The sequence below is a fragment of the Heterodontus francisci genome, chromosome 11, assembly GCF_036365525.1.
Source record: "Heterodontus francisci isolate sHetFra1 chromosome 11, sHetFra1.hap1, whole genome shotgun sequence".
Lineage (NCBI taxonomy): Eukaryota > Metazoa > Chordata > Chondrichthyes > Heterodontiformes > Heterodontidae > Heterodontus > Heterodontus francisci.
The window spans coordinates 86223346-86238779 of record NC_090381.1 but is presented as its reverse complement, the minus strand read 5'-3'; positions in this window follow the sequence as shown (position 1 = coordinate 86238779).

The window sequence follows — 15434 nt, the reverse complement described above, 5'->3', positions numbered from 1 at the left end:
TTAGGTGCAAGTGCGAACTTTATTAAGCTCCTTGTAGGATATTGGATACCTTCTCTGAATATCTGGGCTCCTAGTTTAGAGCCACCTGCAAACTTAACTACCTTACATTGAATTTGAGATTCCAGATTAGTTATGCACACCAAGAATAACACACCCAGTTTGAACATTACTGCAACTATAGTATTACCAATCCGCTGAAATGTCAAAGTCACTAATTAAGTAAAAAAAAAAAATCACATCAACTCTATTACCAACTCTATCAGTATTAGCCTGAATTTTAGCTGGGAGCAGGAATTGGATGGGCAAGGCAAATGTCACCACCTTCAATGGCATGAGATCCAGGTGTTTTTTGGCACTGGGCTTATCGTCATGCCTCCATTCAGCTGCCCAACTGAAATGTGCCTTGGTTTGGTCCCACACCTTTCTGGGCCCAGATGGTGTGTACCTAGTCGTAATATTGTACAAGTATAATAAAAATATTGCTAAGATATACAGTGAAATTCTTAGATAATAAAGCAAAAGAGCCAAGCATTGTACCTCTCTATGCTCTGGTCTGCTGCTGAAGAGTATAGGCTAAACTGCTTTTTTAAAGGCTGCATAGAAGCTTCTAGTTAGATCAGCGCTCTCTCACATCTGTGAATCCACTGATGGCAATGCAAATGAGTAGACCTAGAAAACTCATTTATTGCTATACAGGCAACCAGCGGGTGCAATTCTTTTTTAAAATGGCTATAGCCGTGTCATTTGTTTCAAGGAAAATCCATTCCCATGAATTTGGAGAAGAGTGCAAACATAAAAGAAAAAATTGAGTAATTCTGATTTTTCAAGTAGTACAAAACATGCATAAATTTCATGTTAGTGTTATTTAATACTGACATTTATTGAAAAAGAATTATCAATTATATTAAAATCATGGCAATTGGAAATAATACCCAATAGTTTCACCAGATACCTGCTTGGGAAAATTGGCACTAGACCAGAGAGTATGTATCCTCACTCCATTTCTTTGAACAGGGAAAATTCCTTCATCCATGCAGCCTAGTTCCAACTGTGTGGGGTTCCCTTTTTTTTGGAGGTCTGACTAAGTATTATAATCACTGATCTGTTGTATTGGATTTAAAAATCTCAGGGGTGGTCATACTGTGTCTAAACAATTGTCAGTTTCTTTCCTAAAGAGGGTTCATTTAATACTCCTGGAAAACATTCATCTCTTATCTGTGAAGATAACAGAGAAGGAGTCTGAATGCAAGTATGGAAGCAACATGACCTCTAATATTTTTTGTCATACTCGGTCAATTTATTTAAGTGTGCAGGCTCTTCAATTTTTTTTGCGTGCCTGGTGGTTGAGTTTCTTCAATAGAGTAGTGGGGCAAGGCACAAAATCAACAGATCCCACATATGATTCCCATTTTGTGTGGAGTTAGCCAATTTCTGCAGGGCATCAGCTGCTGCACTAGCATTGCCCTTGGGCTAACAAAGGGAATCAGCCAGGATTCCATCTCATGGTCATTATCCACTGGGTCTGCTGAAAAAATTGTATGTGTGATTGTAGGAGGAAGACAAGATCAGGCTTCAAGATGTCTTTCATGGTGAATAGCTTGCTGATACTCAGTCTCAGATCACACAGCAGAATGACTGCTTGAGTGAAGTACTAAAGGACTGTTGGTGCACAAGGAACTGTAGCCCAGCAGGGGTCAGACCTTTGCATCAAAGGGAACTGTTGGGGGAAGAAAACTGAAATCTCACTGGACTACAATTGTTTAGAGTTGAATATTAATTCTATCGCTTGCAACTTTTTTATTTTGAATGCTCATAATCATTTTACATTTTCTTGCCTTTCTCAAAATTTTAAATGAAGCTTGCAAGATGAAAGGAGAAATATAATGCCCACTGAAGAGATTTAAGCATTTGTTTCTTACCTGAAGACTGTTGCCCATGAACAAAAGCAACTAAGAGTGTATAGCAAATCCACAACATGTTGCTTCTGCACAAATCTCTCATCAACTGAATTATAATCACACAGAGAGGCCTTCTTATAATGACTTGAACAATACATTCCAATGAGGTGGGGGGGGGGGAACTGTTTTCCTGATTGGTTGAACAAGTGTAGGCAACAGGCAATAGACAATTCAGTACATTTCAATAGAAAAGATCATGCTTTATTCTAGGTGCTTGGAAACGTGGTCATGCATGTTCTAAATACTGAAAAGGCACTAATTATTTTTCAATGCATTCCATTTACAGTACTCAAAGCAGCTATAATTTGTTGTTAAGGCTTCATAGAAAAAAAGAAAGGAGAGAAATCTTTAGCATTCCAAGGCCTAAGGAGGGAGGTTAATATTACAAAATACATGGTACCATTGAAGAGGCAAGTCAGTCAACATTTTGGGCAGCATCCTTCAGTTGAAAGGTAGGCAAGAGTTTTAATAGAATTGGAAAGACATGGAAGCGGTTGGGCACCTCCAAATACAGCGATGGAGTTAGTAGTTGAATGATCCGCAACCCCCTTAAAAGCAAATCAGGAGATTGAACAATTCTATGCTAGATAGCCTCAATCAGTAAAGCACTGAAGAATTTTAAGTACATTAAAGAAACAAAGAATGTGCTTATCACAAAAATTGCATTAGGCCTGATAAACATAGTGTTGTAAGCATTCGGGCTGGTAATCTCCTCAGAACTTCTCTCACTCTGGAACAGGAGCAGGGGAGGTACTTGGGAAGAACAAGGTGGGGTTACTGGGTCTACAAGGAAGAGCAGTGGGGGTGGGGGGTATTACTCGGGGAGAACAGGGTGGGGTTACTGGGTCTATATGAAGCAGCAGAGGAGGGAGGAGAGGAGAACAAGGTGGGGTTGCCGGGCCTACAGAGAGGAGCAGGGGAGGGGCGGGAAGAACCAAGAGTGGGTTGATTGGGTGCATGGAATATCAGGGGAGGGAGGTGGGGAGTGTACAGGGTGTGTAGTGTCTGTTTTTGTTGCTGAAGCTGGATGTGGGTGGCTGTGGGGATTGTTGGGTGGATTTGAGTATTACAGTCAATAGAAGAACATGAGAGGCCTAAAGTGAGGGATGAGTGCTGTCAATGTTGGGGTCCTGTGGGGTGAATTCAGGGTACTGACCTGGCAGGGGCAATGGTCACAGTCAATGGAGACAAATGGATTTTGTGGGGGGAAGGTTGAGACTTAGATTGAGTACTCATCTGCATCATCGGGAGAGGCAGAGGATTCAGCAGTAACATGCAGTTCGATTTCAGGAAGATTAAGGGTCAGAGTGCACATTTAGATGGTAACAGGAGTAGGAATGGGGGGAGGGATAACATGAATAAATTGATTGTGACACTGCACGATAATGGGGGGAAATTGAATGGTAACGGAGGGAAGGTTTAAGGCTATATTGGGTGGGTCGAGGGTAATGGACTCAGGCTGGAAGGTGGCAGGAAGAGGTTGGAAGGTGGAGAGACTTGCCTTAAATTGCACACGCACCATTTTCTCAAGCAATAATGAAAACCACGTGGCCACTCAAGGATTGTGAGGAGAGTGGGAGAAGACAAATGATTGTGAGTGGGTACTCAACCCGGCTGAATTTCAAAGATGTGGAAAAGAAGACTGCACATTGCCTAGAGTTTTCCGCTGAATGGCAGCAGAAGACTGCATTGGAATGTTATGCTCACTACATTATTCGCAAAGCTGGAGTGACATGGGTGTGAGACGAGGAGCACAGGAAGTGACTAAGGATGGATCTTTTCCCTCAATGCATGATGGATGAATGCCAGCGAAAGGCAGAACAGGAAGGTGAGGATGCTGTGACTGGTAACATGCAGGAATGGCCTCATCGAAAATGGGCACTGTCATTGTATCCTCAGGACAAGGAAAAATTCAGGATGTATCCTGAAATGATCACAGAAAAATCAATGACCCTGCAGCATGACCGGCATCTGCTTGGTTTTTGTGGGAGACCTATGCCACTTCCCCTCAAGGTTAATGCTGCACTCAATTCATTGCATACCAGCGTCTTCCAGGGATGAACAGGAGACATATGTAGCATATTACAGTCTGTGACACATAGTTGTATGGAACAGGTGACCATTGCCCTATTTCTTCATGCCAATAAGTGTCATCAACAGTGCTATCAAGCAGCACTTGCTTAGCAATAACCTGCTCAGTGATGCTCAGTTTGGGTTCCGCCAGGGCCACTCAGCTCCTGACCTCATTACAGCCTTGGTTCAAACATGGACAAAAGAGCTGAAGTCCTGAGGTGAGGTGAGAGTGACTGCCCTTGACATCAAGGCAGCATTTGACTGAGTATGGCATCAAGGAGCCCAAGCAAAACTGGAGCCAATGGGAATCGGGGGGGGGGGATCTCTCTGCTGGTTGCACTCATACCTATCACAAAGGAAGATGGTTGTGCTTGTTGGAGGTCAATCATCTGAACTCCAGGACATCACTGCAGGAGTTCCTCAGGGTAGTGTCCTCGGCCCAACCATCTTCAACTGCTTCATCAATGACCTTCCTTCAATCATAAGGTCAGAAGTGGGAATGTTCGCTGATGATTGCACAATATTCATCACCATCCGTGACTCCTCAGATACTGAAGTAGTCCGTGTAGAAATGCAGCAAGACCTGTACAATATACAGGCTTAGGCTGATAAGTAGCAAGTAACATTCGTGCCACACAACTGCCAGGCAATGACCATCTCCAACAAGAGAGAATCTAACCATCTCCCCTTGACAGTCAGTGGCATTACGATCACTGAATCTCCCACTATCAACATCCTGGGGGTTACCATTGACCAGAAACTGAACTGGAGTAGCCATATAAATGCTACAAGAGCAGGTCAGAGGCGAGAAATCCTGCAGCGAGTTACTCACCTCCTGTCTCCCCAAAGCCTGTCCACCATCTACAAGGCACAAGTCAAGAGTGTGATGGAATACTCTCCAAGTGCCTGGATGGATGCAGCTCCAACAACACTTAAGAAGCTCAACACCATCCAGAACAAAGCAGCCCACCTGATTGTCACCCCATCCCAAGCATTCACTCCCTCCACCACCGATGCACAGTGACAGTATTGTGTACCATCTACAAAATGCACTGTAGCAATGCACCTAGGCTCCTTAGACAGTACATTCCAAACCCTGCAACCTCTACCACCAAGAAGGACAAGGACAGCAGCTGGTGTAGGAGGGAGGGTTTCAGATATCTGGATCATTGGTATCTCTTCCAGGACAGGTGGGACCTGTACAAGAAGGACGGGTTGCATCTAAACTGGAGGGGCACAAATATCCTGGCTGCGAGGTTTGCTAGCGTCACTCAGGAGGGTTTAAACTAGTGTGGCAGGGGGGTGGGAATCAGAGCAGTAGGACAGCAAGTGAAATAAATGAGGGAGAACTAGTAAATAAGGCCAGTAAGACTAAGAGGAAGAGCAGGCAGGGAGATGTTGCTGAGCACAGCGGGACTGGTGGTCTGAAGTGCATTTGTTTCAATGCGAGAAGTATAACATGGAAGACAGATGAAGTTAAAGCTTGGATTAGTACTTGGAACTATGATGTTGTTGCTATTACAGAGACTAGGTTGAGGGAAGGACAAGATTGGCAGCTAAATGTTCTGGGATTTAGAAACTTCAGGCGGGACAGAGGGGGATGTAAAAGGGGTGGGGAGTTGCATTACTGGTTAAGGAGAATATCACAGCTGTACTGTGGGAGGACACCTCGGAGGGGTCATGCAGTGAGGCAATATGGGTGGAGCTCAGGAATAGGAAGGGTGCAGTCACGATGTTGGGGGTTTAGTACAGGTCTCCCAACAGCCAGCGGGAGGTAGAGGAGCAGATATGTAGAAAGAGTTTGGAAAGATGTAAAGGTAACAGGGTTGTAGTGGTGGTGATTTTAACTTCCCCTATATTGACTGGGACTCACTTAGTGCTAGGGGTTGGATGAGGCAGACTTTGTAAGGTGCATCCAGGAGAGCTTCTTGAAACAATATGTAGTCCAACTAGGGATGGGGCCGTACTGGCCCTGGTATTGGGGAATGAGTCCGGCCAAGTGGTTGAAGTCTCAGTAGGGGAGCATTTCGGGAACAGTGACCATAATTCCATACGTTTTAAGGTACTTGTGGATAAGGATAAGAGTAGTCCTCGGGTGAAGGTGCTAAATTGGGGGAAGGCTAATTATAACAATATTAGGCAGGAACTGAAGAATTTAGATTGGGGGCGGCTGTTTGAGGGTAAATCAACATCTGACATGTGGGAGTCTTTCAAACGTCAGTTGATCAGAATCCAGGACCAGCATGTTCCTGTGAGGAAGAAGGATAAGTTTGGCAAGTTTCGGGAACCTTGGATAACGAGGGATATTGTGAGCCTAGTCAAAAAAAAAAAGGAAGCATTCGTAAGAGCTGGAAGGCTGGGAACAGACGAAGCCCTTGAGGAATATAAAGACAGTAGGAAGGAACTTAAGCAAGGAGTCAGGAGGGCTAAAAGGGGTCATGAAAAGTCATTGGCAAACTGGATTAAGGAGAATCCCAAGGCTTTTTATACATATATAAAGAGCAAGAGGGTAACCAGGGAAAGGGTTGGCCCAATCAAGGACAGAGGAGGAAATCTATGTGTGGAGCCAGAGGAAATGGGCGAGGTACTAAATGAGTACTTTGCATCAGTATTCACCAAAGAGAAGGACTCGGTGGATGATGAGTCGAGGGAAGGGAGTGTAGATAGTCTGGCTCATGTCGTTATCAAAAAGGAGGAGGTGTTGGGCGTCTTGCAAAGCATTAAGGTAGATAAGTCCCCAGGGCCTGATGGGATCTACCCTAGAATACTGAGGGAGGCAAGGGAAGAAATTGCTGGGGCCTTGACAGAAATCTTTGTATCCTCATTGGCTACAGGTGAGGTCCCAGAGGACTGGAGAATAGCCAGTGTTGTTCCTTTGTTTAAGAAGGGTAGCTGGGTTAATCCAGGAAATTATAGGCCAGTGTGCCTTACGTCAGTGGTGGGGAAATTATTAGAGAGGATTCTTCGGGACAGGATTTACTCCCATTTGGTAACAAAGGACTTATTAGCGAAAGGCAGCATGGTTTTGTGAAGGGGATGTCGTGTCTCACTAACTTGATTGAGTTTTTTGAGGAAGTGACGAAGATGATTGATGAAGGAAGGGCAGTGGATGTTGTCTATATGGACTTCAGTAAAGCCTTTGACAAGGTCCCTCATGGCAGACTGGTACAAAAGGTGACGTCACATGGGATCAGAGGTGAGCTGGCAAGATGGATACAGAACTGGCTCGGTCATAGAAGACAGAGGGTAGCAGTGGAAGGGTGCTTTTCTGAATGGAGGGCTGTGACTAGTGGTATTCTGCAGGGATCAGTGCTGGGATCTTTGCTGTTTGTAGTATATATAAATGATTTGGAGGAAAATGTAGTTGGTCTGATTAGTAAGTTTGCGGACGACACAAAGGTTGGTGAAGTTGCGGATAGTGATGAGGATTGTCAGAGGATACAGCAGGATATAGATCGGTTGGAGACTTGGGCGGAGAAATGGCAGATGGAGTTTAATCCGGACAAATGTGAGGTAATGCATTTTGGAAGATCTAATACAGGTGGGAAGTATACAGTAAATGGCAGAACCTTTAGGAGTATTGACAGGCAGAGAGATCTGGGCGTACAGGTCCACAGGTCACTGAAAGTTGCAACGCAGGTGGATTAGGTAGTCAAGAAGGCATACGGCATGCTTGCCTTCATCGGTCGGGGCATAGAGTATAAAAATTGGCAAGTCATGCTGCAGCTGTACAGAACCTTAGTTAGGCCACACTTAAAATATTGTGTGCAGTTCTGGTCGCCACACTACCAGAAGGACATGGAAGCTTTGGAGAGGGTACAGAAGAGGTTTACCAGGATGTTGCCTGGTCTGGAGGGCAAGGAGTTACACAGGAAGTGAGCTCAAGGTACCTTTGAAATGCTAAGAAGCAACTGCAATCTGTAATAAATGGGTAAAGAAGATCGCAAACACTTTTAATTTTCACCTACTGGCTGGAAGATAGGGTATAATCTGCATGTTGAATGTGTTGAATTCTGGTCGAATTGCGTGCAATTCTGGTCGCCACACTACCAGAAGGACGTGGAGGCTTTGGAGAGGGTACAGAAGAGGTTTACCAGGATTTTGCCTGGTCTGGAGGGCATTAGCTATGAGGAGAGGTTGGATAAACTCGGATTGTTTTCACTGGAACAACGGAGGTGGAGGGGCAACATGATAGAGGTTTACAAAGTTATGAGCGGCATGGACAGAGTGGATAGTCAGAAGCTTTTTCCCAAGGTGGAAGAGTCAGTTACTAGGGGTCATAGATTCAAGGTGCGAGGGGCAAAGTTTAGAGAGGATGTGCGAGGCAAGTTCTTTACACAGAGGGTGGTAAGTGCCTGGAACTTGCTGCCGGGGGAGGTTGTGGAAGCAGGTACGATAGCGATGTTTCAGAGGCATCTTGACAAATACATGAATAGGATGGGAATAGAGGGATACGGTTCCCGGAAGTGCAGAAGGTGTTAGTTTAGGCAGGCATCAAGATCGGCGCAGGCTTGGAGGGCCGAATGGCCTGTTCCTGTGCTGTACAGTTCCTTGTTCTTTGATATGTGATCATGATTTGTACAATATCGACTACACTACAGACGCCTGTTTTAGTATTTAAAACAATCATGCGCATTAAAAATAAGACAGACCAATGACATCAGAATGTAATATAATAAAGTTAAACATAATAAAGAGCAAGAAGGCATCGAAAACACTTAGATTCATTGGAAACACCACCACCTGCAAGCTCCCCTCCAAGCCACACACCTTCCTGACTTGGAACTATATCGCTGTTCCTTCACTGTCGCTGGGTCAAAATCCTGGAACTCCCTTCCTAACAGCACTGTGGGTGTACCTACCCCACATGGACTGCAGTGGTTCAAGAAGGCAGCTCACCACCATCTTCTCAGGGGCAATTAGGGCTAGGCAATAAATGCTGGCCTGGCCAGCAATGCTCACATCCCATGAACAAATGAAAAAAAATCTACTTACCTGTAGATGAGGACAGTCACGCAGAATGGTCAGTGGACATTGCCGCCATTGCTGGTTTCCCTAGAGAGCAACAGGTTATCGACGGCACTCATGGGGCCATTGTATCTCCCTAAGAGACGACTGCTGCATATGTGAATCACAAAGGCTTCCAATATTTGAATGTTCAACAGTTTTGTGACGACAGGAGAAAATTAATGCAGGCTTGCGAACGTTTCCAAAGGATCTCTCACAACTCATATTTCTCGACGAAAACACAGCTGCGTGAAGTAATTGAAGAACAATCTGAATTGAACGTCTGGATCCATCGTGACAAGGGTTATCCCCTTGCCGCATGGCCACTGACACCAGTGCATCATTCCCAAAATGGTGCTGAAGATACATGCAAAGATGCTCACGCATTTACCAGAGTTATAATCGATAACACCATTGGCATTTTTAAAATGCCCTTCCGCTGCTTTGATCAGTCTGGATGGGCTCATCATGAAACACCAGAGAGGGTTTCATGAGTTTTGGTTGTCTCCTGTATATTATACAACCTGGAACATGGACATGGCCACTTACTGCTGGCGGAAGAACAGGAGGAAGAACAGTTCTATGCAGATGAGGATCACTTTGAAGAGGGTGAGGAGGAGGATAACAATGCAAATGTTGCCATATTAGATATAAAGAAAATGGTGATTCATGCAACGGACATCAGGGAGCACCTCTTATTTGCACTTCTCTGGCAACAGTAACTACAAGAAGTGAGGTTGAGAGGAAAAACCATACATATTCTCCAATTCTGTTCACAAACCCCTGAGGTTTTAATCATTGCTGCAATCAAAAAGACTCTTCAGACTACATCACATAAACTTGCAGTGGTGATATTACAAATGGCCTTTATGCTAGCCCCTTCATTGAAAGCAACATGTGTCTACATTGAAAAATTTTGAAATGTATCAAGGCATTAACCCACACACATACAGAGCTGCAACTTTGCTGCACTTTGATGTGCACAGCAGATGCCATGTTCCATGGGTGAATATTCATCAGGGAACACAACCATGCTAGGAAAGTAAGGATGTGAGCACTCATGCAAGAATCGAAGGCATGTTTGCACTTTGAACATTGAACAATATACAGATGTAACTTTGGTGGTGGGGAAACTTCTAGAAAGAATAATTCGGGACAAAATTAATCGTCACATGAACAAATGCATGTTAATTAAAGAAAGCCTTCATGGATTTCTTCAGGGAAAATCATGTTTAAATAACTCGCTGGAGTTTTTGGAGGAGGTAATAGGGTTGATGAGGGCAATGCAGTTGATGTGGTGTATATGGACTTTCAAAAGGTATTTGATACAGTGCCACACAACAGACTTGTGAGCAAACTTAAAGCTCATGGAATAAAAGGGATGGTAGCAACATGGATACGGAATTGGCTGAGTGACAGGAAACAAAGAGTAGTGGTTAATGGATATTTTACAGGCTAGACCTTGGTGTACAGGGCAGAATTGCGGATGATACAAAACTTGGAAGCATTTTGAACTTTGGGGAGAATAGGGTAGAACTTCAAAAGGACATAGACAAGTTAGTGGAATGGGAAAACTGGTCGCAGATGAAGTTCAATGCAGAGAAATGTAAAGTGATTCATTTCAGTAGGAAGAACATGGAGAGACAATATAACATAAAGGGTACAACTCTAAAGGGGGTGCAAGTGCAGAGGAACCTGGGAGTATATGTGCATAAGTCCTTGAAGGTGGCAGGACAGGTTGAGAGAGCAGTTAATAAAGCATACAGTATCCTGGACTTCATTAATATGGGCATGGAGTACAGGAGCAAGGAAGTTATGTTGAACTTTTAGAAGACACTAGTTCGGCCTCAGCTGGAGTATTACATCCAGTTCTGGGTGTCGTACTTTAGGAAAGATGTGAGGCCATTGGAGAGAGTACAGAAAAGATCCACGAGAATGGTTCCAGGGATGAGGAATTTCAGATATGAAGATAGATTGGAGAAATTAGGACAGTTTTCCTTGGAGAAGAGAAGGCTGAGAGGTGATTTGATAGAGGTATTCAAAATCATGAGGAGTCTGGATAGAGTAGATAGAGAGAAACTGTTCCCACTCGTGAAAGGATTGAGAATGAGAGGGCACAGATTTAAAGCATTTGGTAAGAGAAGCAAAAGTGACATGAGGAAAAGGTTTTTCACGCAGCGGGTGGTTAAGGTTTGGAATGCACTGCCTGAGAATGTGGTGGATGCAGGTTCAATTGAAGCATTCAAAAGGGAATTAGACTGTTATATGAGAAGGAACAATGTGCAGGGTTATGGGGAAAAGGCGGGGGAATGGCAGTAAGTGAATTGCTCTTTCAGAGAGCCAGTGTGGACACAATGGGCCAAATGGCCTCCTTCTGCACTGTAATAGCTCTGTGGTTCTGTGATTCTGTGTATAATACAGAGGACTGAAGGCTAACATAAAACTGAGAAATGGAAACTGGACACTTTCTGAAAGACATTGCAAGCAACAATGCATTCGTGACATACGTCTCCAATTAACAGTTTCGTCTTGAAATGAAACCAAGCAAATGACTTACGAGAATGGATTACAAGTTAAAGTAAATAAAAATGTATTCAGCTTTGATAAAAATGTGGACATTATTAACAGCACCCGTGTCACCTTCATGCTCATAGGTTTTTCATTTTACATTTCCGAACACTATGTCTCCAGGTGCAACCCTGACATTAGCAGCTGAGGTCGATGACTGTGGTGGGCGTCCTCTGGAGGAACGAGGCTTTGGTGGCTCCATGCTACTGGGGGTCTGCAGCAATATTGAGTGACTATCCCCTGTGTGCTTGCCTGCTGGATGTAAGGGGGTCAATGTCAGGGAAGGGCGAGACGCTGCTTACGCTCGGGGTGTTCTGAGAGAAAGTCCCCAGGGCAGCTCGCACGCACTCCTCCTCTGTCTTTGTGCGCAATGGCACCTGCCTGTCTTCCTGAGGGGAAGGAGCACCTGGAGGGTGGTCTAGGTTCCTTGTCCACCTCCTGCTTAGACTCTGCTGCCTGGAGCCCATGGCAACAGTGATCCAGTGCAGATCAGATTGCATATGGCTCGAGTGCTCAACCAGACTTGCCAGACTCTCGACTGAGGAACTCATACGCTCATATGCCTGGGACATGGCAGACTTCATGGTTTGCATGGACTCCTCCATGGCCTGTGCAAAGCCACGCATGACCTCAAGCATCGTCAACATATTTTCCACATGGCTTTTCTGCACATTCAGCAAACTTCTCGTAGCAACAAACAGAGGATCATCATGAGCGTGGGGCTGAGCAGGGGCCTGGTCCCCAGCAGTCTTCCGATTGTCAGGGGACCCGGCTGGCACATGCTCCCTCAGCTGCTGGGACGTGTCTGTGCTGTGACACCAGGCGCACTGTGTGGATGTATCTGCGCTGGTCGAGGTGGAAGAAGAGGCAGGTGACAGTGCACCCTCGGGGGTATTGGCTTCATCTTCCTCCCCAGAGGAGGGGTCTTGGGTCACACAGTGTTCCATGATTCACATGCAGAGACCTCCATGGCAGGAAGGCTGCTGATCGTTGAGGCTGCAAACACAGAATGCTTTAGATCCGTGGCTATCATGGTGCTTGGCCCAGTGATGGTGGGTTCCACCAATGAATGGCTGTCTCCGCTGCATAATCCCATATGTCTCCCGTGCCTGTCGCCGCATGGTTCATTTAAATATAAAATTGCGTGTGATATGGGAAAAATGGCGGCAGTGGAAGTTACGCCAACTTCCGGTCCCACCGTCAGAAACGCCACAGGACTCATAAAATCCCGGCCATAATGTGTGTACTTGCCGAAAGTTTCTTACCAGATTTCTGTGTGTGTGTGTGTGTGGTGGGGTGGGAGGTGATATTAGAGAGAATGGATGACCTACAAGGAGGTAATTTAATTGAGAGGGCTAGAGTATAACAGAATAACAAGTGTGAAATTTGAGCAGTTGAAACAAATGAAAGGTCCAGATTGAATTACTGCTTGTAATCTCTGCTTCCTGATCTACCTTTTTCAATTCTGAGTTCATTTTTAATCCTGTAGCATGTTTTTTTTTGCCTCTGCCATTGTTTGTTGCCTAGGAATTAGCTCAGATGTCTGTATCCTCGCCTGCACCAAGTCCTGCTCATCATTCACCCATGTATTTGTTGGCCTTAGTTCCCCATTTTCAATGCTTCAAGTTTAAAATTCTCATTCCTATGTTTAAATTCCTTCATTGCTCTGCTCCTCACTATCTCTGTAACCTAGTCAAGCTCTACAATCCCTCTCCCTCAAGTGTTTTTATTCTTTTAACTGGCTTTTTCTCTGTTCTTCCTCCTTCTTTAATCCACCACTAACAGCCTTCAGCTGCCTAGGCCTCATGCTCTGGAGTTGCCCTAAACATCTCGCCTCTCCATCTCAATATCCTCCTTTAAGGTCTTCCTTTCAATCAACCCACCATCCCTCCTAATATACCCTTAGAAATATAGAAAATTTACAGCACAGAAAGGAGGACATTCGATTCATCATGTCTGTGCCAGCTGAAAAAGAGCTATCCAGTCTAATCCCACCTCCAGTTCTTGGTCCATGGCTCTGTAGGCTATGGCACTTCAAGTGCATATCCAAGTATTTTTAACTGTGATGAGGGTTTCTGCCTCTACCACCCTTTCAGGCAGTAATTTCCAGACACCCAACATCCTCTGGGTGAATAAATTACTCTTCAACTCCCTTTGAATCCTTCTGCCAATTACTTTCTTTACCTTCTTTACTCAGCATCCATATTTTCCTTACACATCTGTGAAGCACCTTTGTGACTTTATTTCTAAATTAAAGGCATTATATAATTGCAAGTTGTTTTTCGTTTTTTGTTGAGACAGACCCTCACAGAGTACAACTAAAGCAAAATACTGTGTATGCTGGAAATTTGAAATAAAAATGGAAAATGCTGGAAGCAGTCAGCGGGTCAGGAAGCAGAAAGAGAAAGAGTTAACATTTCAGGTTGATGCCTTTTCACCAGAACTGTAAGATGTTAAAGATGAACTGCTTTTAAGCAAATGCAGAGCAAGGGAAAGTTAGGGGAATGGTGGGGGTGTGGGGGGGGGGGGGGGGGCGGGGGTGGGTGGTGCATTTCAGGAAAAGATCAAAGGGCAGAGGCCTGTTAAAGAATGGAACATAGGAATTTTGTGCAGAATTTTCCCAGCCCTGTGGACGCAGCTTTGGAGACAGGGCAGTGGGGGGAAGTGCTGGGAAAATTAAAAATGATTCGTCGGATCAGCTCTCCAACGTGTTCCTGCCTCCTCACGCTTTTCCTGTAGCTGGGTTTGCAGCAGTGATGGCAATCCACCCGACAGCGGCATGCCAATTTAGGAATTAAAAGAGCCAATTAGCAATCATCAGAATGAAAGGTCACTGACCTGAAATGTTAACTCTGCTTCTTTCTCCACAGATGCCGCCAGACCTGCTGATCTTTCCAGCACTTTCTGTTTTTATTTCAGATTTCCAGCATCCACAGTATTTTGCTATTGTATTCTGCTGTACCCGCTGGGGAGACATGATTTAAGTGAAGCAGCTGCTCCCCTCAACTTTGCACACACCTGCATGATTCACTTACGGTGGTTGCAGACGACTTGAACATTCAGGGAGTGGAACCCCTTCCTGTTCACAAAGGCGCCTGGTTGCTCTGAGGGAGCCCTGATGGCCACATGAGAACAGTCAATGACTCCCTGTACCTGGGGAAATCCAACCATGGCCTCGAACTCTGGGCCTGACTGGCCAGATCGGTTGTGAACTTGATATAGCGACCAGCCTTATGGTACATGGCATCGGTGACCTCCTTTATGCAGTGATGGGCCACTGACTGAGAGGTGCCATATAGATCTCCAGACGATCCCTGGAATGAGCCACAAATGAAAAGGTTGATTTCCAATGTCAACTTTAAGGCAACAGGCATTGTGTGTCCGCCACTTCCCAATGACATCAACTCCTGCTCCAGCATACGGTATAGCTCCACCATCACCTCCCTGGAGATTCGCAGACTTTGTAGACATTGGTGCTCAGACATCTCAATGGAGCAGAGCTTCTTACTGTACACCCTTTGAGCTGGGGAGCGCCTTCTACGACCATGAGACTCTTGCCTCCAATCGCCTTCTTCGTCTAGGTCCAATGGCTTCCTCAACCTGCTGGAGCTCTCCTGGCTGCTGCACAGCCTCCCCATGTGACTGCATCCCTATCTCTATGACACTGTCCTCTTCACTGGAGGAGTCAAAGTCAGAAAGCATGGACCCCATAGCCTAATGAAGACTCCACTGCAATGAGCCTCTCAAAAACCTTGTTTTGCCTTCAGTGGCTTTTGTGGACCTGGAGCCACCCTTCCACAAACAGCACTTCTCATTGGGTCCACCCTG